This window comes from Podarcis filfolensis (assembly GCF_964270895.1).
Source record: "Podarcis filfolensis genome assembly, chromosome: 3".
Classification (NCBI taxonomy): domain Eukaryota; kingdom Metazoa; phylum Chordata; class Lepidosauria; order Squamata; family Lacertidae; genus Podarcis; species Podarcis filfolensis.
In genome coordinates, this window is record NC_139606.1 from 113,152,486 (window position 1) to 113,177,886 (window position 25,401).

Below are 25,401 nucleotides of genomic sequence, written 5' to 3' on the forward strand. Positions count from 1 at the left end.
CACATGGTGGCTTCTGTAAATCCAAGACTGTCCCTGGAAAATAGGGACACGTGGAGGGGCTGGGGTTGCACTGCAAGGTTCTTCTAGACCAGCAATGGTCCATCGGCTCCACCATAGGCTAGATTAGGGCTCATCAGTGTGGCACCTTTGATATAGTGATGGCTACAGCTCCCATAATCCATGAGCCTTGACTATGCTGGCTAGAGCTGATGGGAGTTAAGTCCACGAACTTTAGGATGGCAACATGTTGTCTACCCTTGACCTGGGCAGTCTCATCCAGCAAGACTCTTCTTATCTCCTTATGCACCCCTAGAGAAATCTTTCTGAAGGACTCTATTGTTGTTGTTGTTGTTTAGTTGTTTAGTCATGTCTGACTTTTCGTGACCCCATGGACCAGAGCACGCCAGGCACTCCTGTCTTCCACTGCCTCCCGCAGTTTGGTCAAACTCATGCTGGTAGCTTCGAGAACACTGTCCCACCATCTCGTCCTCTGTCGTCCCCTTCTCCTTGTGCCCTCCATCTTTCCCAACATCAGGGTCTTTTCCAGGGAGTATTCTCTTCTCCTGAGGTGGCCAAAGTATTGGAGCCTCGGCTTCAAGATCTGTCCTTCCAGTGAGCCCTCAGGGCTGATTTCCTTAAGAATGGATAGGTTTGATCTTCTTGCAGTCCATGGGACTCTCAAGAGTCTCCTCCAGCACCATAATTCAAAAGCATCAATTCTTCGGCGATCAGCCTTCTTTATGGTCCAGCTCTCACTTCCATACATCACTACTGGGAAAACCATAGCTTTAACTATACGGACCTTTGTTGGCAAGGTGATATATAAATCCCTAAATATATAGCTGGGTTGATCTTTTGTCTCCAGCAGGGTCCAGTCAGATACCTCCTGGTATCTCATAAGCCAGGCAGCAAATTTTGTTCTACCATCAATTTACCCTTTAAAAAACAGAAGGGAGAGAAAAATATTTAATTCTTTTCTTCCTGCCCCATATAATTGGTGCACTGGATGTCATGCATAGTTCATATCTACATTAATAGCCATTTCACAAATGCTAAAATAATGATTTCATCTGCAGGAACCAAATTCTCCTTATAGGATGACGTTAAAAGAGAGAGAGGGGGGAAGATGTCATTTTGGGCTGCACGTATCCTCCACCCTAAAAGGGAAGGGGAGAAAAATCAAGGTAGCTATACAAAGAAAAAAGTTAAAGTACTTGAATAATTTAAATTACTCCCCCCCTTTTTTTTTTTGCACATGCTCAGACCTCCTGAATTCTTTTCTAACTGAAGTGCTTATATAAAAATTTGACAGCTCTTATAATTTTAAATTGCTCTGCACTGAGTATGCCCAGAACTTTGATCACTTCCAAATTCAAGGGCTTATAAAAATTTGAAGCACTCCAATAATTCTAAATTGCAATGCACTGTGTAGAGTAATTTAAAATTATTGGATGGTGCTCCATTTCTCCCCCACCCCTCCCTCTCTTATTTTTTTTTTTTTTAAGGGGAGGAAAAAAGGTCTTCCATTTGGAAGCGAGTCAAGCTGCATTCCGATGCAGCCGTTTAAAATATATATAGCACTGCTCTAAAATTTAATGAAAATTAAATTAAAACTATTGTGGGAGGGGAAAAATACGACCATGGTTACTTGCACATAGCTAAAGAAAACTGGCGAGCCTATGGAAGAATTGCTTTGTGAAACTTGTGAAGTTTCATCTGTCCTAGCATTCTGCTCCTAACAAAAAGACAAAAGGCTTTAGCTTAGTGGATGAGTATCTCTTTTCCATGCAGGTTTAATGCCCAGCATTTCCCGGTAGGTCTGGAAAAGATTCCTGCCTGGAATTCTGGAGAGAATCATAGAATTGGGACCACTAGGGTCATCCATCTCAACCCCCTGAAATGCAGGAATTTTTCTTTCTTTTTATTCAAGATTTTCTTGATTTACAAAAGTGTTTGCAATGTCTCTCTCTCGTGTATATTTTTCCCCCATGTAACATTTTTACAAATCAGTTTCATTTGTTGAGACATTAGGAAGAAAAGGGGGAAAGGGGTGAGGGTGGGGAAGATGGGTGGGGGTGGGGTCGGGTGGCGATGTTTCTATTTTACTTACTGTGTGTAGGGTTTGGTGTCAGCATTGCTTGTGCAGGTTCTTTGCTGTTCACTTGCGTTCCTTTGATGGTGAGAGAGGTTGTGGTTGGCCTAGGGTGTGGCTGTTCATTTGTGGTTGGCTGTGGTGGTCTTTGTTTTCGTGTGTGAGTGGGGTGGGGTGGTGTTTTGGATCAGGTTAGCTATATTGATTTGTATGCTGTTGGTGGATTTTTGTCATTGTCTTGTTGGGTTGTGTATGTGATAAAGGGGAGCCATACCATGGTGAAGGCATCTTCTTCTATTTGTTCCCGTGTCAGTTTCAGTTTATTGGTTAATTTTTCTAGTAAGGCTGTTTCCCATACTATTTGGTACCATTGGTCCATGCTTACTCCTGACAGGTCTCTCTAGCGTCTGGCTATGATGTTTCTGGCTGCTGAAAGTAAGTGGGTTATGAGTTCTTTGATGTGTAAGTGGGCATTATTGTCTTGGAAGATGTTTAGTAAGGCCAGTTCTGGGGTGATTTCTAATACTTGCTTGGTTATTTTACTTATTTTTTGTATGGTTGTTGTCCAGAATAGTTGGATTTGGGGGCACTCCCACCACATGTGGAGGTATGTGCCTGTGGAGGTGCACCCTCTCCAGCATTTTGGTGAGGTTCCTGGGCGTATTAGCGCTAGTTTTCTTGATGTTAGGTACCACCTGTAGGTGAGTTTTAGAAATGCAGGAATATTATGCTCAACCTACAACCCTGAGATTAGGAGTCTCATGGTCTACTGACCTAGATGGTTTGACTCAGCATAAGATGAGTTCTTCTGTCCCCATTTAAACAACCCCTTTCTTCAGCTCCATGAAGACTGGGATCTTTCCATTATTTTTAAGGGAACTGCCATAGCTTACCATTAGAATATCTCCCTTGCATTCAGAAGGTCCAGGTTCAATGCCTTCCTTCTCCCGGTAAGGGAGAGGTGTTGACAGCATCAATAGTACTGAGCTAGATGGTCTGGTCTGACTCAGAATAGATGTTCCCATTTTTCTAACTGTGGGTAGCCAAAAACTGCCGAAAGCATCATGTGTTTGCATGCAACTCTCCCACCCAAAAAGACCCACCCACAGGACAGTTTGCATGAAGTCAAAGGAAGCAATACAAAAACACCAGGACCATCAAAGAGGAATAACTAACATATGATAAAGCAGCAGACTCCACACAAAAAACAGCAGGTAACAGAGCCAGGTATTGGTCGATTCAAACGAGTCCTTTACGCTGTCCATTCAGCATTAAGTCTCATTGAGTTCAATGGGACTTACTACCAGTTACTACCAGTGCTGGGCTGGGAGGAAGTAAAGAGAAGTCTGCAATCATTACTTACCTTGGAGTAAGCCACAGTGAAATCAGTTGAACTTACTGCTGAGCAGTCAAGTATAGGATTGCATGGTTATTTCTCTAAGGCCCTGCTTAGAATGTGTTTACACACACACACACACACACAGAGAGAGAGAGAGAGAGAGAGAGAGAGAGAGAGAGTTGTGTATTTTATCATCATGTTATTATTATTTTTAAAGGGACTAAAGCCAGCAGTCCATAGTTACGGCAGTCCCAGGGCAAATATCCCTCAACAGTGGAGCCGTCCCTGTGGAACAACCTCCCATCAGATGTCAAGGAGATAAAGAACTACACAACTTTTAGATGACATCTGAAGGCAGCCCTGTATCGGGAAGTTTTTAATGTTTGATGTTTGATTATGTTTTTATATGTGTTGGAAGCTGCCCAGAATGGCTGGGGCAACCAGCCAGGTGGGTAATGTGTTGTTGTTGTTGTTGTTGTTGTTGTTGTTGTTAAATTTCCACTGCTGACCTCAGGCTCCTCCAGATATGTGTACTGACTATTCATCCTGATGTTCTTGATTCATCAGGTTCATTGCAAATCACTTTGGGAGGCCTCATAGGAGTAATTCAGAAATGAAGTGGTTGTTGTTGTTGTTGTTGTTGTTGTTGTTGTTGTTGTTGTTGTTAAAACAGAAAGCCACTATTCCTAGCCTCCAGTTATTCAGAGGAGTCCTGCCTCAATGCTTGGAGATGCCGTTAAGGTATAATGTCCATGAGATCAACCCAGAACCAGAAACTTATTCTCACAGAACATCATGGATTTGTAGATGCGTGCCCATTGATTCCTACTGCAACGAAGGGTTTCAAATTCAGTTCATTTCTCCTCAATGCCAGGAAAGCATTCCAGACTCTGAAAACATCAGCTAAACATCACCTGTCCTTATTAAGTGAGGAGCAACAATCGCTGTCAAGGTCAGCAAATGTCTAGGACTGTGGCTATCTGCTGCAGCACCAGAGCTCTGAGAAAGCAGCACACCCAGTTGAAGGGCAGCTGTTCATCCTTTTTGAAAATGTCCTATTACTGAGATAAGGGACCACTGAGCCTCTTCGGCTTGCCAATCAGAAGGTTGACAGTTTGAATCCCCGCAACCAAGTGAGCTCCCATTGCTCTGTCCCAGCTCCTGCCAACCTAGCAGTTTGAAAGCACACCAGTGCAAATAGATAAATAAGTACCACTCCAGCAGGAAGGTAAATGGCGTTTCAGTGTGCTCTGGCTTCCATCCCAGTGTTCCATTGCACCAGAAGCAGTTTAGTCATGCTGGCCACATGACCCGGAAAGCTGTCTGTGGACAAACGCCAGCTCCCTCAGCCTGAAAGCGAGATGAGCGTCGCAACCCCATAGTCACCTTTGACTGGACTTAACCATCCAGGGGTCCTTTACCTTTACCTATTTTTTACCTTATTACTGAGAGATCCAGATGTTTGCCCAATACCACTGCCCATCTATTTGCCTGGTTCTGTATACATAATATGCATGCAAAGCCACAGCTCCAGAGTATAAAAAAAATAGTATATATATATATCTAAAAATACAGATGCTACGGGATATGTACAATGCAGGCAAAGAAATGGCTATAATAGCATTTTCTATGCAATTTTGAAAATATGTCTAATGCAAAAATAGCTTGATAATGTAGACATTTTATTTCCTCAGCGGAACGTAATCTTGCATCTTAGCTAAGGAGTCACTAACTTTTTGGCTCCTGTGCAAAACAGCTGTTGCCTCTTGGTAAACTATTGCAGCAGCTGCAAAGACTACAGCCCAGAATCGAATTGCTAGGTGGTGATGGAGACATTCTGCTAGCTTTCTGCCAGGTGAGTTTGCACCACACTGACCTCCACACTGCCTCTTTCAGATCTGCCCCTACCTTGCCAGTCGCTACTGCTGCTATCACAATTACTACTACAATTATTAATGTTATCATTATTACTGCTCTTAATACTACTTGCTACTCCTACTGGTACATTAGTATGAGAATGATGGCTAAATTTATATACCAAAATGGCTATTTGCTGCTATTATTAGATAATCTTCTTCTTTGGCGATCTCTCGTAGCTGAGTAAGATTGTCTTCCATAAACATGGTTTTAACAATGAGTCCGTAAGTGACTGTGGAGGCCAATTCTGGATCCACACTTCCTTCCACAGTGGGAACATAGGTTTCTGGGCAGGAGTTGATCATGGTGTGGATTTGCCAAGTGTGCCTTCCTCTTAGCACGTTTCTCACTTGCATCCTGAGTTTGAGTGTCTTCAAAGCCCATGACACATTTGGTAAAGGCTGTTCTCCAACTGGAGCACTCACAGGTAAGTGTTTCCCAGTTGTCAGTGTTTATACACTGGTACCTTGGTTTACAAACTTAATCCATTCCAGAAGTTCTTTCTTAAACCAAAGTGTTCTTAAACCAAGGCATGCTTTCTCATAGCAGCGGGGGCCTCAAATTACGAATGGAACACACTCAACAGGAAGCTAAACGTGTTCTCCTTCCAAGGCCAAGTTCACAAACCAAAACACCTACTTCCGGGTTTGCAGTGTTCTTAATCCCAGTTGTTCATAAATTAAGCTGTTCTTAAACCAAGGTACTACTGTACTTCCTTTGCTATATTTCTATTACTAGTATTGCTACTATAGCCAATATCACTCCTATTCCTGCTGCCAACAAAGGTCTGTATAGTTAAAGCTATGGTTTTCCCAGTAGTGATGTATGGAAGTAAGAGCTGGACCATAAAGAATAAAGAAGGCTGATCACCGAAGAATTGATGGTTTTGAATTATGGTGCTGGAGGAGACTCTTGAGAGTCCCATGGACTGCAAGAAGATCAAACCTCTCCATTCTGAAGGAAATCAGCCCTGAGTGCTCACTGGAAGGACAGATCTTGAAGCTGAGGCTCCAATACTTTGGCCACCTCATGAGAAGAGAATACTCCCTGGAAAAGACCCTGTTGGGAAAGATGGAGGGCAAAAGGAGAAGGGGACGACAGAGGACGAGATAGCTGGACAGTGTTCTCGAAGCTACCAGCATGAGTTTGACCAAACTGCGGGAGGCAGTGGAAGAAAGGAGTGCCTGGCGTGCTCTGGTCCATGGGGTCACGAAGAGTTGGACACGACTAAACGACTACACAACAACAACAATTCCTGCTGCAACCAGAAGACCTCTTTCCAATCCAGCCAAAGGTCCATCCATAATTTCCCACAAGTGGCCATTCAGATACCTGTAGGAAGACCACAACCAGGAAATGGAGACAATAGTCCTCTCTTCTTGCTGTTCCACAGCAGCGGCTATTAGGGGAAGGACCACAGCTCAGTGGTCGAGCATCTGCCTTGCATGCTGAAGATCCCAAGTTCAACCCCCAAGTATCTCCAGACCCTTGATCCTCTTAGTTGTCCTCCTCTACACACTAAGGTAGGTGCCACTAAAGGTCCAATTCCTATACTCTGTGAAATGGGCCTCCTGATCAGATGGTATCTTCAGGACTCCCTCACATGTAGAGCACAGAGATCAACAGAGTTTTTATTGGGTGAGATGATCTTCAATGCTAAACCAAGGATATATAGCTCACCATGGGTGGAGAGAACTCATACTTGGATAGTTTGATAACCATCTGTATCTACTTAGTACAGGGATAAGGAACATGTGGCCCTGCACCTGTTACTGGACTCTAGCTCCCATCATCCCTAACACTGGCCATGCAGGCTGGGGCTGATGGGAGTCTAACAGCATCTACAGGACCACAGGCTCCTCAATCCTGTGTTAAGTCACCAATTAGCCACACACCATCCCTTTCTCCTATGGGGAGAGGAGGGCATTGAGATTAGCAACTCGCCTCTCGTAGGCCATCTCTGATACTTCGCCTCATCTTCCAGCTTCTGCACTTTCCCTATTGTTCCCTCTTCAAAAGTATAACATTCTATTGTACGCTGGAAGAAAGGATGTCCTATTATTTGCAATTATTCCTTAATTTGGCCAATATGAGAGGTTACTGCTGTTGAAAAGAATGAGTAAAAGCTGTTTCGAAGGCCCAAAGTGCTGGCAATAAAGTTTTAAAGGAGTGCAAATGATGAATAATAAGCCCGGCAATGAGGGCTTGGGATATTTAAAATAAGTAGAAAGACATAATGTGGAGCAAAGGAAAGAAAAGAGTTTCAGTGATGGGGTTCCAAACCTTTTCTGGGTTCTTAGTTCTGCCAATAAATTATCATACCCAACATTTCTCCAATGAAAATAGGGACACACCATTCCATAATGACCATTTTCCCATTTATACTCCAACACATCTTATTGGGCTGCCCCAGCCACTCTGGGGAGCTTTCAACATATATAAAAACATAAAACATGAAACCTTTTTTTAAAAAAAAAAATCCCTATACAGGATTGCCTTCAGGTGGCTCGGGGGTTGGATAACTCCACACCCTCCAACGTTTCTCCAGTGAAAACAGGGATGTCCTAAGGAAAAGTGGGACATTCCGAGCTCAGATCAGGATGCCTTCTCTAAATCAGGGGCATCCTTAGAAAAGAGGAACACTTAGAGGGTCTGCATTCCTGCATCTGGAGGTGTAAAGGTAAAGGTAAAGAGATCCCTGACCATTAGGTCCAGTCGTGGCCGACTCTGGGGTTGTGGCGCTCATCTTGCTTTACTGGCCGAAGGAGCCGGCCGAAGGAGCTTCCGGGTCATGTGACCAGCATGACTAAGCCGCTTCTGGCGAACCAGAGCAGCGCTCGGAAATGCCGTTTACCTTCCCGCCAGAGCGGTACCTATTTATCTACTTGTACTTTGATGTGCTTTTGAACTGCTAGGTTGGCAGGAGCAGGGACCGAGCAACGGGAGCTCACCCCGTCGCGGGGATTCAAACCGCCGACCTTCTGATCCTAGTCCTAGGCTCTGTGGTCCTAGGCTCTGTGGTTTAACCCACAGGGCCACCCGCGTCCCCCATCTGGAGGTGTAGCACCTTTAAATGAGAGGAAAACCAAGCGAGGTTCCTAGAGGGGGGCTTAATATTGCAAATGAGCCATTCAGATATCACAGGGGTAGTCAGTGAGATGCCCCCCAGATTTTGTTAAACCGTCATATTTGACCACTGCGCAGGAATAGGTCTTACTTAGGCCAAAGGCCATCCTTAGAATGCTCTGTCCTTTTTGTAGAGTTGGGAAATGTTCGGAAAAAGCCCTAGCGGTTCCATTGAGCTCCCACTCTGAAGTTTTAATTATTCATGTTTTGCTGTTGATTTTGCATTGTGAATGTTTTGTATTTGCAGGCTGCAATGCAAACTGCCCTGAGATAATTTTTTATGAAGGGGCAGCGTGCTGGACTCTCTCGAGCATTTTGTTCAGTTCATATTTAAATGTGCCAAAATGCGGGGGGGGGGTGCATTTTAGGAGAACGCATGAACACCCCCCCCCATAAAATGCAAATAAGTTGTTTAATTTATTTTTTAAAAATCACAGAATGAAGCAGAAATTATGCAGGAAACGGTTGGGATGTACTTATGAATAAACACGTGCAAAACTGACATGAGCTGGAAATATCTGTCAGCGGCGAGAATATACCCGTTTGAGCCACCTCCGTTTCTCTGCAGCAAATTCGGAACTGATACACTCCAGACTTCATTTCCATTTACTGCTGAATTACTGTATTGACACAGACAGTTTGCACTTTATGATATGTGTGATTGATGGCTTTATTATTGTGCCAGCATTCTCTGTATTTTTTAATAGGCAGCTTTCAATACAAATGTTTTACACAGTGTTGTTGGAATGGAACGCTCTGCTTTATGCCTAATCAGATGGTGTGTTCCATTTAGTTCAGCGTTGTCCATACCAGAGATGGGGCACCTCTGGCCCAAAGCCCCCAGAGCTCTTCCCCATTTACTCCCTACCTTGAGTTTACCATTCCCTTCCTCTCCCACTTTCCCTATGTCAGATTTTAGATTGTAAGCTCCTCTGACCAGGGACCTGGCCTCTTGTACCACACAAAGCACCAACGGTGGAGCATCTTCTTTCCTTGCCAAAGTCCCAGGTTGAGTCCTCAGCATCTCCAGGTCTGAAATCCTATAGACGTGTTGCCAGTATACTGAGCAGAATTGATCGATGGTCTGCCTTGCGGTAAGGCAGGTTCCTATTGTTATGAGTTGGGGTCTTGGCTCAGTTACGGATGGTATCCTGAGTCCCATCTAATCCTTGTTATCCTGTATCTGCAAGGCTAGAATGTGCAAGAGGGAGCCTGGGTGATAGGTCAAACAAGTCCCTTTGTAATGGCTTTAGGGGAGCAGTTAAGTGCTCATCTGCATCTCAAAAAATGAACTAAGTGATGGTGGTCATCAGAGAAGAGGGTAGATATCCCCCCCCCACTCCTTTTACCTGGCTGGAGGCCAGGTTCCTCCAGGCAGAAGAACAATAGTACAGTGGTACCTCGGGTTACAAATGCTTCAGGTTACAGACACTTCAGGTTACAGACTCCACTAACCCAAAAATAGTACCTTGGGTTAAGAACTTTGCTTCAGGATGAGAACAGAAACCACACAACGACGGCGTGGTGGCAGCGGGAGGCCCCATTAGCTAAAGTGGTGCTTCAGGTTAAGAACGGACCTCCGGAACGAATTAAGGACTTAACCCGAGGTACCACTGTATGTGCAGAAGAGCTGGATTCTGGGAGCTAGAGAAGAAAAGAGGTATCTCAATCTGTATGCTTGTTGACACTCTCCAAGAATTCTAAGAGGTTTATAAGACAAGACTTGTCCTTGCAGAAGCCATGCTGGCTCTGCTTGTTCTTCTAAGCTGGACTTTTGGGCTTCTCTGGAAATCTAATGGAGAAACAAGATCTGTCTGGGTAGTAACACTGTGAGCCCCTCCATCCTATGGTTGCATGTACGTATAAATAAAATCTCATATCCTAAAGACACCACAATCTCCGCTGGCATTCATTCCAAGGGAACTGAACTCTGGGAGAGCACAGGCACCGCTGGAGATGCTATCACCACTTGGAGATGCTGTTTCCCCTATGGAGACTGAATAATGATGATAATAGCATTTCTGTCTTAGACTGGGCAAGACCTCTGTGTGTTTTTCTGAGCTCATAGACTAGTCCTAAACTTGGTGATACCCTGCAACTCATGTGCCAAGAAACGTCAGAAGAGAGTTGGCAGAGCAAAAGGGGGGGGGTGATTAAAATATACTTTGCTTAGGGAACAGAAGAAGAAAGCCCTCCACACAGTTTTCGTCACATGGCAAGGGAGATGTCACCATTTAATAAACTGACAAAATCTATCTATCTCCTATGCGTGAACACAGAACGGTTATAGAGAGGTTAACAGGAATTGATGGCATCCGGGCATTCATTTTACACTGAACCAGAGTCTTTGGTGATTGAAATAGACAAAGACGTATAGGGTTATCTTGTTGAAGAGGCTTTCTTAATTACTGGCACTTGTCATTTCTCCATAGCTTTATCTAAGTCATGGAAGGCTAACTAGCACTTCTTCCCCAGCCAGAGCATTGTTTGCTCAGGAAACCCAGCACAGGGGCAACGCCTTTAGCTCCCCTTCTTGTTTTCCTTCCATAAGTGTACCATGTTATAAAAGTGTTCATAAATTAATGCATCCTGATATTTTTATCTGTTATCATTGATGACTGCTAGACTGAAAAATGTTGTCGTATCATCAATTAATCATCATTGTTTTGTACACAAACTCACAAAATTGTAGAGTTGGAAGGGACCCTGCAAAATGCAGGAATCCCAGCTAAAGCATCCATGACAGATGGCCATCCAACGTCTGCTTAAAAATCTCCAAGGAAGGAGAGTCCACCACCTCCCAATGGAGTCTGTTCCACTGTGGAACAGGTCTTACTGTCGGAAAGTTTTTCTGTATCTTTAGTAGGAATCTCCTGTCTCGTCACTTGAACCCATTGGTTTGAGTCCTACCCTCAAGAGCAGGAGAAAACAAGCGTCAGGTGAAAGCCCTTAAGATATTTAAAGATGTTCTTATGTTCTATTTAAACATAAGAACCTGCTGGATCAGACTCTCTTTTGATGGAGTGTTTGCTGTGGAGCCCAAGTAGACAAAATCATCTACCATCTCAAGCGTGTGGTCACCAATGCTGGCGACAGCTCTCTATATTGGACAAACAGGCCAAACCCTACACCAAAGGATAAATGGACATAAATCTGACACCAGGAATCACAAGACAGAGAAGCCAGCAGGAGAACACTTCAGTCTCCCAGGACATTTGATACAGGATCTCAAAGCAGCTGTCTTATTACAAAAGAATTTCAGAAATAGACTTGAAAGAGAAGTAGCTGAATTAAAACATGTTGTTGTTGTTGTTTAGTCATTTAGTCGTGTTCGACTCTTCGTGACCCCATGGACCAGAGCACGCCAGGCACTCCTGTCTTCCACTGCCTCCCGCAGTTTGGTCAAACTCATGTTCGTAGCTTTGAGAACACTGTCCAGCCATCTTGTCCTCTGTCATCCCCTTCTCCTTGTGCCCTCCATCTTTCCCAACATCAGGGTCTTTTCCAGGGACTCTTCTCTTCTCTTGAGGTGGCCAAAGTATTGGAGCCTACAACTTATTACTAAACTGAAAACTATGGAGAAACATGATCTGAATAGAGAGATTGGATTCTTGTCTCATTACATATGCTAAAGCTATTTTTGGTCATCTGCATACAATCCCTTGCTTTTTCCTGTAGAACTAATTGCAGTCGTTAACAATCGTCAACAGGTTTACCACACCTATTGAGTCAATCACCCATCTCCTACTACCCTTTTGAGAAAAACCCCACCCCACCCTCTCACTATATATAAGGGTCTGGTGACTTCTGTTTCAGTGTATCTGAAGAAGTGTGCATGCACACAAAAGCTCATGCCAAGAAAAAACTTAGTTGGTCTCTAAGGTGCTACTGGACAATTTTAATTTTTTTTTTTTTTATTTTGCCTGCGTCACACCAACGTGGCTACCTACCTGAATCTAGAATCCTGTCCCAGGATGTTGGTCTTTGTTGGGCTGATGATAAGGCAGCGCTCGGGAAAGCGAGTGATGAGTCTCTGTAGAGCTTCCTCAGAGTGAGCTATCAAGGCTGCGTCATCTGCAAGCAAATCTCTCGGATAAGGACCCACTGCACATTTGTCTTGGCGTGGAGACATGCTAGGTTGAACAGACCCCAATGGGGGTCAATTTAATTACACTAGATATATTCCTTACAAAATGCCAGAAATTCAAAGAGTGGGTGGGTGGGTGGGTGGGGAAGGTCACCAGCGATATTTCAGAAGATATCCAAACTGGAAGATACAACATCTTGGGCAGACAGAACACATTAGCTCCGTGCAAGAAGATGATCTTTAATGTACTTATCATTGCAATATGGGTAATGGGAACTTTCAGGAGCACTTTACTTTAAGTGCCCTCTGAGAAATGCTAATTTGCATTGAAACACCTATGGAGCCCCACGTGACAACTACATGAATACCCGGTGCATTTCATTTTGATCAATTCTATTACGGACCACACAATGGGAATTTGCAACGATCGGCCTCTTATAATATTATTAAATTTTCTATTAATATTACATACGTTAAGAGGAAGATTAGCACGTTTCTAAGGACAGTACAAAGCCATTTCCCCTTATTAGCCATGCTCATTACAACAGTAGGAGGTTGGGGGCTCCCACCTGTTACTGGATGTTTGTGCTGCTTAAGCAATACATGGAGTTAGATGCTCGGAAGCCTGCCCTCTGTACACAAGGAACTGGTAGGCTACCGAGTGTGTCATGGCTGCCTTGCAAAGCATTGTGGGAATCACAGCCAAACATTCTTTGTCAGTCCCCTAAATCATGGTCCCAATTTTTACCTCTTTAGGGAGATTCAAAGGAAGCCTTTTAAAAATGGCGTTAGTGCTGTGAGCTGGTGAAGCTCTCATCATTCAGGGGTGCTCCCTGTTCCCCAGATCTTTACTAGCTAAATATTCAAGCACCAGTTAGACATCATGGCCTGCATTGGCCACATAGCACCAAATCCAGGGGGCCAGAATCAGGTTCTTGTTTAGTTGTTTAGTCGTGTCCGACTCTTCATGACCCCATGGACCAGAGCATGCCAGGCACCCCTGTCTTCCACTGCCTCCCGCAGTTTGGTCAAACTCATGCTGGTAGCTTCGAGAACACTGTCCAACCATCTCATCCTCTGTCGTCCCCTTCTCCTTGTGCCCTCAGTCTTGCCCAACATCAGGGCCTTTTCCAGGGAGTCTTCTCTTCTCATGAGGTAGCCAAAGTATTGGAGCCTCAGCTTCAGGATCTGTCCTTGCAGTGAGCACTCAGGGCTGATTTCCTTCAGAATGGATAGGTTTGATATTCTTGCAATCCATGAGACTCTCAAGAGTCTCCTTCAGCATCATAATTCAAAAGCATCAATTCTTCGGCGATCAGCTGTGCAGAATCAGGTTGAGTCACCCTTAAACCACTTCAGGGATCACCTGTACCCCTGTATTCCAGCTGGATCACTGAAACCATCTGCCGGAGTGTCATTGGTTGTTCATTGAGTCAGCAAGTTTGACAACAAGGGACCGAGACTTCAGTGTTGTCAACTCAGTCCTGTGGAATACGCTTCCAATAGAGATCCAACTGGCTTCTTCTGTGACAACTTTTAAATGCCCGCTGGAAACTTTTTCATTCCCTCAGACAGTTAAGAATACATCTTTCCACGATAGGTAACCGATTCCTGATTTGAACTTTGCTACATGGCTATTATTGTACAGTTTGATGTTCTTCTTCTTCTTTGGCGATCACTCGTAGCTGAGTAAGATTGTCTTCCATAAACACAGTTTTAACAATGAGTCCGTAAGGGACTGTGTAGGCCAATTCTGGATCCACACGTCCTTCCACAGTGGGGACATAGGTTTCTGGGCTGGAGTTGATCACGGTGTGGATTTGCCAAGCGTGCCTTCCTCTTAGCATGTCTCTCCCTTTGATCCTGAGTTTTGTCCTTCTTGAAAGTCCATGGCACCTTTGGTAAAGGCTGTTCTCAGCTGGAGGGCTCGCAGGCCAGTGTTTCCCAGTTGTCAGTGTTTATACTATATGTTTTTAGATTTGCCTTGAGAGTCTTTAAACCTCTTTTTTTGACCACCAGCATTACGCTTTCCATTTTAAAGTTTGGAATAGAGTAGTTGCTTTGGAAGACGATCATCAGGCATTCGCACAACCTGACCAGTCCAATGAAGTTGATGTTCAGATCAGATCAATTAAAGTAAAGGTAAAGGGACCCCTGACCATTAGGTCCAGTCGTGACCGACTCTGGGGTTGCGGCACTCATCTTGCTTTATTGGCCAAGGGAGCCGGCGTACAGCTTCTGGGTCATGTGGCCAGCATGACTAAGCTGCTTCTGGCGAACCAGAGCAGCGCACGGAAACGCCGTTTACCTTCCCATTGGAGTGGTACCTATTTATCTACTTGCACTCTGATGTGCTTTCAAACTGCTAAATTGGCAGGAGCAGGGACCGAGCAACGGGAGCTCACCCCGTCGCAGGGATTCGAACCGCCAACCTTCTGATCGGCAAGTCCTAGGCTCTGTGGTTTAACTCACAGCACCACCTGGGTCCCTTTTCAGATGAATTAGTGGTGTATGAATATTTTAATAAAGGAAACAAATAAAATCGCCTGCACAGACAAATCAGTGGGTGTCATATAACTCCCCTCCAACATTTTTGTAAGCAAATTGAAATAAGTGCTCGATAAACAGCCAATGTCATATCATGTCTGTGCAAACAAATCGGGATGAGGCCTCAATAAACCATGGGTATTGTAGAACCTCCCTGCAAACTTTTTGCAAGCAAAACAGGATGAGTGCTTTACAAAGAGGTCACCTGGAAGTGGCCTTAGCAATAACTTTCACCTCGTGGTGTCCTTGCCTCCAGCACCCATCCCTGACACCCTTAAATTGCTCCTAAGACAGAAAATAAGCCTCTCTTTCAAATCTTGTGGCTTTTCAAAAATGTGCTGACTCCAAGCTGGCTCCCATTTGGTTCATATTTGGGAATGAATTAAAAGAACGCAGCTCCTTGGACCGACAACTCATGACTAATGCAAAATTGCTCTTTTCACATCGCCAGCTGCGACCGATCCAAGCTGGTACTGCATTCTCATGCTAACCAGGACGGTGGTGGTTGTGGGCGGGTGTGGGGGGCACAGCTTTCCTCCCCCCCCTTTTAAAAAAAGATCAACTAACATGCAGATCTTGCAATTTTTATTCTCCCTCCTCCTATTAAATATAGGGCGGGTGAGTGGGAGAAATGCAGTCGGGACAGAGAAGGAGGCGGGCATAAATTTTGCCGCGCAGGGAATGTGAAGAGGAGATTCGCCTAGTTACTGGGATGACATGAATAATCCTTCGCTAATTTATATGCCGATGGAGCCGGCTTTTTGGCAAGCCCACAATTAATGTGAATGCCAAGTGGGACTGCAGCTTTGTTTCATCTAGGGAGACACTTAGACGAACGGCGTCTCTCTCTCTCTCTCTCTCTCTCTCTCTCTCTCTCCCCAGCTGAAAACATCCCTGCCTCTTTCTCAACTTGCAAGGAGTAGCTGGCAGTCCTTTGCCGCCATTCACTCTGTCATTATGATGCATTATACTGTGTAATGATGTAATACGCTGCAAGGCCGAGAGCCCGAGCTTCTTGCCAAAAATAATAATACCAAAAGCGCACAATTATTTTCATCTGTGAAAGCCTCCCGCGCTATCATCTCATAACGCTGCAGCCCCAAGAAAATGCCTCTCTAATGGTGGGGGGCTAAGATGGCTCTTTATGTTTCCGAGGCCATCAGGCCATCCGAACGAAGACATCTCAAGAAAGTAAACAGAATTCTCCCACGAGTGCAACTGACCAGACTATAGACGTGTGCCAGTTTTAAATATTTTGTTTGCTACTGCTGTGTGCTGATCAAGCTTATGGCTCCATTAACATGCCTAGGGACTTATAATCTGTTGTTGTTGTCGTTGTTGTGCAACTTTTTTCAAAAATGTAAACTAAGACGAGTCCCCGGCTGCAAAGAGCTTGCAATCTTAAATTTAATGGTCAAGAGTTTAATGGTAGGCAAAATAAGGCCCGGATCTGGCCCAATCGCCTTCTAAATCTGGCCCGTCGACGGTCCAGGAATCAGTGTGTTTTTGCATGAGTAGAATGTGTGGTTTTATTTAAAATGCATCTCTGGGTTATTTGTGGGGCATAGGAATTCATTCCTATATTTTTTTCAAAATATAGTCTGGCCCCCCACAAGGTCTGAAGGACAGTGGACCGGCCCCCTGCTGAAAAAGTTTGCTAATCCCTGGTCAAGAGGTTTGAGGGAGCTGGGTATATTTAGCCTGCGAAAGAGGAAACTGAGAGGAGGTGTGATTGTTGTTGTTTTTGTTGTTGTTGTTGTTTAGTCGCTTAGTCGTGTCCGACTCTTCATGACCCCGTGGACCAGAGCACGCCAGGCACTCCTGTCTTCCACTGCCTCCTGCAGTTTGGTCAGACTCATGCTGGTAGCTTTGAGAACACTGTCCAGCCATCTCGTCCTCTGTCATCCCCTTCTCCTTGTGCCCTCCATCTTTCCCAACATCAGGGTCTTTTCCAGGGAGTCTTCTCTTCTCATGAGGTGGCCAAAGTACTGGAGCCTCAGCTTCAGGATCTGTCCTTCCAGTGAGCACTCAGGGCTGATTTCCTTCAGAATGGATAGGTTAGATCTTCTTGCAGTCCACGGGACTCTCAAGAGTCTCCTCCAGCACCATAGTTCAAAAGCATCAATTCTCCGGCGATCAGCCTTATTTATGGTCCAGCTCTCACTTCCATACATCACTACTGGGAAAACCATAGCCATCTTTAAATATTGTAAGGGCTGTCACATGGAAGATGGAGCAAGCATTTATATATATTTTTAAATGGTGGGAGGATAGAAAAGTCCTTTACCTTGGACCGAAGAGGAAACACATAAGAAGGGGACAGTCAGAGGAGGGGGGGTTTTGAAATAACACAATTGTCACAACTAACATAAAAGTGGAGTGCAGATCCATGGCTCCATCAAAGATCTAGTCCAGGCAGCCTTCCATGGGATATATTTTAGGGGTGGTTAGAGGGTGGAATTGGCCAAGAGCTCTGAAAGGCCCCAAAAGTACATGGTGGTGGTTGAACCATATCTTCAAACAAGGATCTTGACCGCTACATATTTGAGACGCAGCATATCTATTGTCTTTTTAGCCCCTATCAAAGACTGTCCTTTTTTCAAGTTGCGATCTTTATCTTGGAAATGGAATTTTTTTTATAGGTGAAAATTGTTTAAACTCATTTTCACAAAGAACATGTTTTATAGCTGTGGCTCAGTTGCAGAGCCTCTGCCTTGCACCCAGAAACTCCCAGGTTCAGTCCTTGTCATCTCTAGGCAGGTCTGGGAAAGGTGCCCCGAAGGCCCTCTGCCAGTCAGTGCAGACAATATGGAGCTAGATAAATAATAAAATCAGTACTATTATGATTATAAGCCCATGGTCTGGTTCATCACAAGGCAGCTTCCCTTGCTCCTGTGACATTGTTTTAAGTGGGTTTTCTATATGGCATCGCTTTGCATATGTTTGCGTCTTCAGTGTGTTTACTGCTGAATGGCTTAGAGACGTTCCATAGGCATGGAAATATGGAAATAAATAAAAGCTTTGATGCTTTCAGAACCATTTGCTGCCCTTGAAAGGTAAACTTAGAAATGAAAAAAAGAAAGAAAGAAAGAATCAAACACCTACTTCATAGGTCGCAAGCCTTGGGAGGGAGGGAGGCTGACAGTAGGTTGGTGCTTCTATTATTAATTACTTCAAAAAATTTCCTAGGAAGTGATTTGTAAAGGGAGTAGGGTAAATAAATAATCTGCATGTAAAACTCCATCTTTTGCTCTTACTGCATGCCCGTCTGGCTGGAAGAAAGGATATCCTCGCACAGCATGTAGTTAAACTGTGGAACTCGCTTCCACAAGGTGCATTGATAATCACCAACCTGGATGGCTTTAAAAGAGGATGAAGAGTTTGGATTTTATATCCCGCTTTATCACTACCCAAAGGAGTCTCAAAGCGGCTAAGCTTCTCCTTTTCCCTTCCTGCCCCACAACAAACACTCTGTGAGGTGAGTGAGGCTGAGAGACTTCAGAGAAGTGTGACTATCCCAAGGTCACCCAGCAGCTGCATGTGGAGGAGCGGGGAATCGAACCCGGTTCACCAGATTACGAGTCCACTGCTCTTAACCACTACACCACACTGGCTTTCATGAGACAAATTCATGGAGGAATTCAGTAGATGCCTGATCAATTTCAATAGGATAAGGTTACTAGATTTTTTTCAATGAATCTGGGGACAAAATCAATCAATCAATCAAAAAATTTTAAAAAGAGGGAAAAAGTTATTTATTAAAAAAATAAAGAAGTAATATCTTCTCTTCTGTGGTCTCCTCTGTTGCACGGCCAAGCTTCCCCCCTCCCTCCCTCTCCCTCCTTGCACTGCGATCCCTTACAGGCTTACTCGGGAGTAAGCATTAGCAGAAACCCCCTCCTCCTGCTGCTGCCCTGCCCGCCTGTCTGGGCTTCTCCTGATCAGGAATCGTCTGGCGGCTGCCCTTCTGCACTGCGGCACGCCCAGTCAGTGGGTCCGGGGCAGAGCCGATGGCGAGCAAGCAGGAGGAGGCACGCTTGCGCCGGATCAGCTCGCCTCCTGCTCGCCTCTTGTCTGCGATGGCCAACGACGAGCTGGCCAACAAGCTGAGCCGCCACTTGCAAGTCGAGGAGCACAATGGCAAAGCCGAGCAGCAGCCGCAGCCGCCCAAGAACCACCCGCAGGCTGAGCTCTTGGTCTTGGACAATGGCACTGATGGTGAGCTGAGCACCAAGTCACAACGGCGCAACGAGCTCAACGACCCCGCGCAGCTCTCGCCCAGCGGCGGCAACCAGCACCACATCACCAGCCCCTACACTGAGTCCCCGTATAATGTGTCTTGTGCGCAACACATCATATGGGGACTTCTGGCGAGGCAAAATAGCGGGCGCCATGGCAGCGGGCAGCTCCTGAAGCCAGCCAGAGCCAACTGCGCTACCAGGCTGGCTCCAGGCTGCTGAGACTGCCGTTGCCACATTTCCCAGGGACATTAGATGAAATCCGGGGACATTCCGGGGATGGAATTTGTCCGGGGACAAATTTGCAAATCCGGGGACTGTCCCCAGGGAACGGGGACGTTTGGTAACCCTACAATAGGATCAGCATTCCAAAATATCGGTCCGGCTACCTAAACAACTTTCATCCTCACAGAAAGTAAACAGACGTAACTGTTCAGGAGGGCATCTCCAGATCCTCACAGCGACCTGGCTGGCACAGAAGGGAATTTTTCCCTGCAGGAATTCATGGAAAAGTACCCCACCACCACCACCATGCACACAAAAAAATAATTCTCTGCTTACAAATAGGCTGAAGATTTTCAGCAGACCCTTTGCACCCAACCCTGATTTAAAAGGCACAAGGTGCTGTTTGGGTTTCTAAAGTCAGAGATCCACTGTATCTTGCTTTGGGGAACATCATGAGAAAGTGGGGGCGCACAATTTGTGTGTATGTAACAATGTGCATTGTGCACTCTATAGACAGATCGTCGCAACAACGTTTAGACTTCTCTCTCCCCTGGCGCCACAGGAAGTGCATCGCACAATAAAGCGTTATCTCTGATTAGAAGCGAAAAGATGAATCCTCCTGCTAAAGCAGGGTAACCCTAAAAGCATGTTAACATGAAATACTAAATAAAACGCTACTCATCTATAATAAATCTTATTATGCATTTTGGCAATTTTACCCTGGCGTTTGAGTGTGAAGGTTTTCTTTTCTGTTGTTTTTTTTTCTTTTCTTTTCTTTTTTTTTTACCCGAGCAATGTTTGAAAATAGAAATCTTAAATTGAATCATTGTTGCATGAATATATGCAAAATATTCATTTCTTGCAGTGTGAGGGTTGAGTGCTTTTAAATTGGAGAAATCAGTCATGACTTCACCTTTTCATGCAAGATAAAGCTGTATGTGGTAACATCATTACAGTGTCATGAAAGGAGTGGAAATCATGCCAGAGCCTTGCCTTAAGCTAATATTAAAAAAAGAGAGAGAGAGAGAGAAGGGGAGAGAGAGAAGGAGGGCTTCCATATTTTTCAATATTGTTCAATATTTAAAGACACAGCGCATGGCATTCAATACAAGAGAGAGGGTGTGAGGGAACATTACAAGTATTTTTTTATTTTTTATTTTTTGAAGGGGGAGGCCTTTCCTGAATACAGAGATTAATAAGCATCAGTGAAGAGGTCTGTTTAATATTTAAAAGAACTCCCCATCTTGACGTAGTAGTGGAGATGGAATTAAGTATACTAATAAAAAGCCAACAATTTATGGGGAAATATTACTGATGGACTGACATATAACTGGGATGCTCCAAAAAAGTGTTTTCATCTCTTTCTTTTTTCAGTGTTAAAATGGATGGAGATTAAAGAAGCTGGAACCAAATCCAGAGAAGAGGGAGGCGCTGTAAGTGGAGAATTATTGCGGAACTAGGTGAGGTGGTCCAAGCTGTTACTGAAAGGGTTGCACTATAATTTTGGAGGTACCTCATGGTCCAATGATTATCCTAGATCAGGGGTTGGCAACCTAAGGCCCAGGGGCTGGATGCGGCCCAATCGCCTTCTCAATCTGACCCTTGGACGGTCCGGGAATCAGCATGTTTTTACATGAGTAGAATGTGTCCTTTTATTTAAAATGCAATTCTGGGTTATTTGTGGGGCCTACCTGGTGTTTTGACATGAGTAGAATGTGTGCTTTTATTTAAAATGCATCTCTGGGTTATTTGTGGGGCATGAGAATTTGTTTATTTTTTTTTCAAAATATAGTCTGGCCCCCAACATGGTCTGAGGGACGGTGGACTGACCCCCTGCTGAAAAAGGTTGCTGAACCCTGTCCTCAGGGGGCAGGAGTGGAGTGTTGTTGTTTTTTTATCAGCTGTGGCTGGTGATGCTATGGCTTCAGCTAGCAAAAGGCAACGTTCGACTCCCAAGGCATTTGGGAGCTGAGGTACAACTGTAATAGCATAAGAAGAGCCTTCTGAATCAGGCCAATGACCCATCTAGTCCAACAGCCTGTTTTCACAGCCAAGTCATCATGGTAGCCTTCTCCATGAATTTCTGAAGGTAGGGATGGGGAAAGTCGATTGCAGAATGACAGAGCCAACTTCAAACCCTGAAATTGTAGAAACTGGGAACTCTGTTGCTTTTCCATTAGTCATTAAGTAAAACAGCCTTCCCCAATCTGGTGGGGCCCCCTTGTTCCAGATGTTGATCTTCCCTCACCCCATGTTCTTCACAGAATCATCGAATTGTAGAGTTGGAAGGGACCAGGACGGTAATCTAGTCCAAACAGGAATGCAAGAAACTTTTGGCCAACATGAGGCTCAAACCCACGACCCTGAGGTTAAAAGTCTAATGTTCTACTGACTTAGCTATCCCAGCTGGTGGACTACAACTCCCATCATCGCTGTCCGTTGACCATGTGGGCTGATTGGAGTTGGAGCCCAACGACATATGGAGGACATTTGGTCGAAGAACTTTCTGACATGCAGATTAGAACAGCTGCACCCTGGGATTCTGACCCTACAACCCAAACGATCCCATGAGTTCAGATATTAAGCCACCCTCCTTTTGCAGATAAGAAAGCATCGTGGAAAATGCCAGGCCCCGTCATCACATGGGGAAATGCCTTCCCTTTAATTGGCTGTTGCTAGGCTACTGAGAAATGAAATAGACCATTGCCATTGATGAATTAACTGATGAGCTTGGGTGACACTAATCTTTGTCACTCGATGTGCTGGCTGTCACAGGCCTGCCATTCTGAGCACTTGGTGTTTAGCAGGCGTTCCAGGATTGTGAAACAACACAAAGGAGAGGCGGCTTTGGGAAGAAGGAACTTTGATAATCTGCATGTCTTGATTTTCGAGGTGCCTTCACTAGGACCATTCGGTGCCAAGGGTGGGTTTCAAACCAGATGATACATGGCAACTGCGTTTAACTTGATTTAACATAACTGTTCTGTAGAGGGTGGATCAATATCTGGATCATGGGGGTCAACCACAAGGGTCAACCTTTCTCCCAACACCACAAATGGTCAATCTGCAACTCCCAACTTCATTTTATGTGGCCTCCAACACCTCCTGAAGATGCTCTCATTCACTTGTTCTATCAGATGTCCTTTCTTCCTGTTCATTTCCTCCTTACTATTAAAAATAGGAACATAGGAAACTACTTCAGATTGAGTTAGACCTTTGGTCTGATTAAGAGGGTTGGTGACTAGACTTGGTCCTAGGCATTGTCTGTCCTGGTTGCTCATGTCTGGAGGATGGGGAGATAGCTTGTTCTGGGTAGGGTGGGTAGGGTTACGGTCCCTTGGATGGAGAGCACAAAGGAGGAGAAGGCTCTGTCACACCAATTATGCATGCAGGTACTTCACAGGTATTGGTTTTGGTTTGGTGAGAGCCTATGGGTCCATTTTGGCAGACACACCAACCATGTCTAAAGCTTCCATGGATTAATCGTGATTTCCCAGTTGGCATCTGGGCTCCATTCAAGGACAGCTCAGGACCATAATACCTCAAGGACCGCCTCTTTCCATATGAACCTACCCGGACCCTGAGATCATCTTCTGAGATCCTCCTTCATGTGCCTCCTCCCCAAGAGGTCCGGAGGGTGGCAACACGAGAACTGGGCCTTCTCTGCAGTGGCTCCCCATCTGTGGAATGCTCTCGCCGGGGAAGTTCACCTGGCGTCTTCATTATACACCTTTAGGGCACCAGGCAAAAACGTTCCTTTTTAACCAGGTCTTTGATTGACCTGATTTACATCCTATGCCCTTTTAAAATGCGTTTTTTTGTGGGGAAGGATATTGGGTTGTTGTTTTCATTTTTATTTTATATATTGTGATCTTTTCTGTGAACTGCTCTGAGACCTCTGGGTATAGGGTGGTATATAAATAATAATAATGATGATGATGATTATGATGATGAGGCACCAAATACCTGAAAGATCACCTGTTTCCCTACAGACCCTCTGAGGTGTTAAGATCAGCAGACAGGCCTCTCTTGGAAGTTACATTGCCTTTAGAAATTTGGTCTGGGAGTGCAGGAGGGAGTCTTCTCTGTGGTAACCCCAAGCTATGAAATTACCCCACAGAGGTGTGATTAGCGCCTTCATTATGTAGTTTTAATCACAGGGTGGTCTGAGATACCTGAGATGTACAAATATATATGGTCCCAGCCTATTCTCCTGATCGCAAACTGCTTTTAATATTGTATTTTTAAAAAAAAATTGTTGTAACCTGACTTGGGACCTAATAATAATGGGAGATAGCAAATTTTAATTGGGGGGCGGGTGGTCTGGAAAATTTAGCACAGGCTTCCTAAAGATCTGCTAAAACCAGTTTTGTTTAGACAAGCCTACCCAGATGTTTAGAAAGCTGGTGCGAGTTTTAATTTGTTTTTAGTCGATTGCTGTTTTAACTTTTCAAGAGTCTTAAATTATTATTGTTATATTTTTTTATTACTGATTTTTTTCTGTAAGCAGCTTTGAGGTTGTTGTTGTTTACAATCAAACGGCGCATAAATTTTATTAAAATAGATAAATAAGAATCCGAGAAATGGGAATTGACCGATCCTACTATCCCCATGACTCAGGAAGGCTATGAAGTCCTACTGGCCTTAGAAGTGGGGACCGGGGACCGCACTCCCAAAGTATCTTTGGCCAGGACTGGGCAGGTACCATTTAGGAAATCAGATTCCTACTTCCCTATTGTTTGTTTGCTTGCCTCAGCCTTCCCGACGCAACCTCCGAATGTATCTTTGGTGAATTAATTTCTTGCTTAATAAAATGCCACGAGACCGAGGCGGACGAAAGGAAACCCGGCGAATCGTGCTGGGCTGTGGATTATTGACAAGATGAACGAGACTCTTTGGACCCTAATGCCTCTTGCTCTTCAAGGGCTAGTGGAGTCTTTGCCTCTAATATGTGGGTTTTGGAATGATAGATCATAATAACTGGCCCCGTGTCTGCGGAGAGGGACGGCAAACACTTAATATTTCAGCTGGAGTGTGTGCAGCACAGCCCCAGTCCTGAAAAATGGACAGCATCAAAACATATCAGGAAAGCAGCTGGCGTAAACAAAGAAATCTTGATAAACTACTGCAGGGATTAGGCAAATATATAACCATGTTACATTTGAATAATCTCATCTATGCAAGGGATAATATATGGATACATACATGTATGGAAATAGATGCCTTTTTCAATGATCCTAAGGATTCACCCACCCACCCAATGTTGAAAACATATGTTTAACCCTCTGCAAGGCAGCTAACAATAGTTCAACTATATATACTACACACACACACACACATTTTAAATATACATAGTAGGTAGGATCCACCTAACCCATCCTTTTGGTAGAAGCCCTGTGCAACTTGTGCAATGGGGCTTCCCCATCTTCACCCCACATGTGCCTCATGCCCCTTGGGGTGAGGGTGCGGGACATTTTGCCTGAGGCTGATGGGAGTTGGACTCTAACAACATATGGAGGGCACCATATGTTGCCCCCCCCCATTGCTCTAATTCACCCGTGATGACCTAGCAACTGGTGGTAGTGGAGAACGTTTCTGGAGTCCCTCAGGTGTCGCTGTGGTCTAAACCACCGAGCCCCTTGGGCTTGCAGGTTATGAGGTCGGCAGTTCAAATCCACGTGATGGGGTGAGCTCCCGTTGCTCTGTCCCAGCTTCTGCCAACCTAGCAGTTCAAAAGCACGCCAGTGCCAGTAGGTACATAGGTATTGCTACGGCGGGAAGGTAAACAGCGTTTCCGTGCACTCTGGTTTCCGTCACGGTGTCACGTTGC